Source organism: Adelges cooleyi, unplaced genomic scaffold (assembly GCF_023614345.1).
Source record: "Adelges cooleyi isolate 19-005CV unplaced genomic scaffold, UGA_ACOO_1.1 ACOO_flye_CR_arks_rails_tigmint_CR_PRNA_2, whole genome shotgun sequence".
Classification (NCBI taxonomy): Eukaryota; Metazoa; Arthropoda; class Insecta; order Hemiptera; family Adelgidae; genus Adelges; species Adelges cooleyi.
The window spans coordinates 8,935,431-8,939,147 of NW_026095860.1; positions in this window are offsets into that span (position 1 = coordinate 8,935,431).

A 3,717-nucleotide genomic window follows, 5' to 3' on the forward strand; every position below is an offset into this window, starting at 1 on the left:
TCTGGGTCTGCCCGAAACCCATCGTTAGCGTGGAGTTCATCCGACGTGCGCCCCACCATCGATGATCAACAAGCCGCCGTTCTATCCGGCTAAACAAGCAACCGTATCTTCAGATTTCTCGACAAAAATCAACTGAAAATATGAAATTCCACGCCGTCCGTCGAATTAAGTAGGACTTGCCTGCAAGTCGAAACCATTGTAAAACCGGATCGCTCTTAAAGCGTCAAATTCGTATAGATCTATTTCGGTTTTCAGACATCACAGACAGGATGATATAATAATTATTACCGAGTTGCCTATAGTCACTACTCACATTCAAAACGCAAAATATAATTATTATAATACCGTAGTGTGGAACGTTGTACATGTAATTTTCTACGTCTTCGATCTGATTTGTGCTATATGATGACAAACTCTTCAATCTCAACTATATTATGATAATTGTATTCCAGTGTAAGAGTGTCAATCATTTTCAAATCGATGATAGATTAAGCATTTTAAGTAATATAATCCACAAAGGTGGGTTTAAACGTTTAGTTAAACTGCGCAAACTAATTTAAGGTATTTTTGTGCAGTCGGTTTGAGCAAATGAACTAAGTTAATTATTTTGAATTTTCACCTAGCTTAGACGTTCAGTTTTTTTATTTTTATTTTTTGCTCAGTTCTTATTCTAAACCCACAATATAACAGGGCCTTAGATGTTCAGACTTTTTAAAACCCTTTAAGCTCACAAAAAGGATTTTGGTAAAAAAAAGTTACGCCAGTTTGGTTGCTTCATTGTCACCATCGCTAATATATAATTGTACTTCAAATAGTATACTTTTTTTTTAATCAGAATCGAAAATTGATTTTATTATAGTTTACTATTTTCGATGATTAAAATTGTAATAAGCTATTTTACACCGAGTGATTTAATGTAATTTATGTTTGTATGTTTGTTTATAATTATAATTTTGTTTGGCGTACTACTATGAACAATTAATGGTAGGCACAGCTAGACTGTTACAATAGTAAAATATTTTAAAGTCATGTATTCTAATTCATGAAAATTGCCTTAGAATAAAATGCATTTTAACAAAAATAAATGTTTGAATTGATTACGTAGATAAGATCGTAAGCATAGTCTCCTTTGCTATTATTAGGAGGGAATTTGGACGGACTATACTGAATTGAGTCCCAAATAATGATGTTGGCGAAAAATTCAGAAGTTGGGTCTGTCTAAGGAATATAAGTCTAATTCTGAGAAAAGTAAATATCTCAAGTGCTTTTTCGGATTGCCATTTTTAAACGAAAATGACGTAGCTGAATTTTTCACGGAAGATTTGATGGTGAACCATATGATAATGATAAAATTGGCAGTTTCACAGATTACATTTTAGATAATTACATTGACAATGAAGTTTGACAGTTTCCCCTTAAAAATTTGGTGTGATTTGTCAGCAAATTCTAATCGGACAACTAACAGTTGTGAAAGTTTTCATGCAAAATTAAATGCATTGTTTCACCCAGGACATCCGAATATTTTTATTCTTGTTGACACTCTTCAGGGCATATAGCCAGATACCTACATAAAAATACGAAGCAATGCAACAAAACCATATAAAAAAACATTGGAAAAAGAACAATTTTTACGGTAGCAGATTATCAAATATCAAAATAAAGAAATTAGCAGATTTGACTATTTGAAATCGGTTTCATTTAAATTTTTACCAGCAACTATTTAAATGTCGACATTATTTTAATTATTTTTAAAAATTATTTTTTTTGACCATTTATGAATAGTGTAAGCAAGCAAACACATTTTTGGGAGACTAATCAGCCAACCTCCTCGCGGTGTCTCCTGGATATGCTAATAAGCTAAAGGGACTCAACTCAAACAACCAAAAACTATTTGTTGGACTCAATTCCGACAACCTAAAAATATTCGTGGAACTCAATTTAATATTTGGGACTTAATTCAATATCACCGTCTGGAATAAACTATACCTGCTAGGTAAGTTTTTCATTTTCCGGGTCCTTCCCAATTTCTTGCGAAGAGATAAAATGGCAGTATTAGGGGCACCACATGTTGTCAGCTAACCTCGTCGAAGAGCAAACGCATATCGAATTGGTTTTCAAGTCATAATTATTATAATCTTAGCGTATACAAGTACATGAGCTTATGCATCTGAGTCCCGGAACTGTTCTCTAACTGGTATTTATACAAAATATTATGTAGCGGCAGCCTTCGAGTTGTTTATACCTAGTAAAAATATGTGTTGTTTGTAAACTGGACCCAAACTAGCAGAAAAAATAGAAAATAATAATGAATATTAATGAGACGTACAAAACTTGCACAAATTATAGTTAAATTATTAATAGTCATTATTAAATATCTCTATTGAGGAAAGTCCAATCATGTTTTGGCTGTTGTAATATATAGACTGGCATACCTACAAAGAATGCATACAAATATATAATTAGTATAATAAAATATAATAAATAATATAGAAAATTACAACTTTTTTAATGTAATAGTATTTTGTTGCTATTACCAGTTCTAGTAAATACTAATTTGTAATATTTTATTTTAAAAACTCGTAAAATAAACTTTATTAACTCTATTAATGTATTAGATCAGATCAACCATTTAAATAAATTTGTTAAATTTGTACAGATAAATTTTACCAGTGAAACACATTTCTCCCGTAAAAATATAGAAGAAATTCATTGAAGCTATTCATTTGGTTCACTGCTTATCCATAGTTAACAATCTAGTCTATATGTTCTGTATCCATGCCAATCAAACCCGTTTTACTTGTAGCCAACGTATTATTTTAATGCAAGGACCTTGCGTTAAAATAATCTGCATCATGACTTATGTATCCGCGCAGTAACAAATATCCTTTTATCATAACCGAAGGATCGGCCAAGTGTTAGGGTCGCGGATATGAGTCAAGAAGAAAGCTCGGATGTTTAAAAATAGATTATTATCGAAAAAAAACAATTACCCGGACCGTAATCTAGTCATTTGTATTAATGCGTTAATTTTACATGTAATAATATATGTATTATTATGATTTTTTTTTTTTTTAATCAGTCGGAGATACGCTTTTTTATAGAACCGATTAGTCTGCGTCTGCCCTACTGCCGTTCTTGACGTCCCGGCGCTAATAAATATGTACATTAGGTACACAATATTATACTTACAGCTACGATTTCCTTTATCCAGTGGCAATCCCGGATTTATTTCACAATCCAAACGTCGCTTGGTTCGCTATTGATCCGAATCGAACGCTGTGCACACTATATTCTTAAGACAATTTGATCGAGGCGGCTATAGAAAATCATTGATCAGTGTTGCGCGTCGTGGTTTTAACATTTCGGGATAATAATCATTACAAAACTCCGGAATCGCAGCCGGTCGGAGCAACGCAAGGTTTCTATAATAATAACGCGTCGAGTCAATTCTACTTAGGTGTTTTGTTATTATACTACTTGAATATCAATAAGTCCGCCTCCAATCCTCATTACGCTTATTAAATATTAGGCGAAAGTTTCTAATATTATCATTCCTTTATCATCGTCCAGGACATCGCTTAGCATAATATTTTAGAATTGTCGTACCTACCTACTTCCGCGTAAATATAATGATCTATAAACTCGAGTATATTATTATTACTAATTATATAATGCCATTGATTATTGAATACGATGGCACAAAACCGGTTGGAGTCG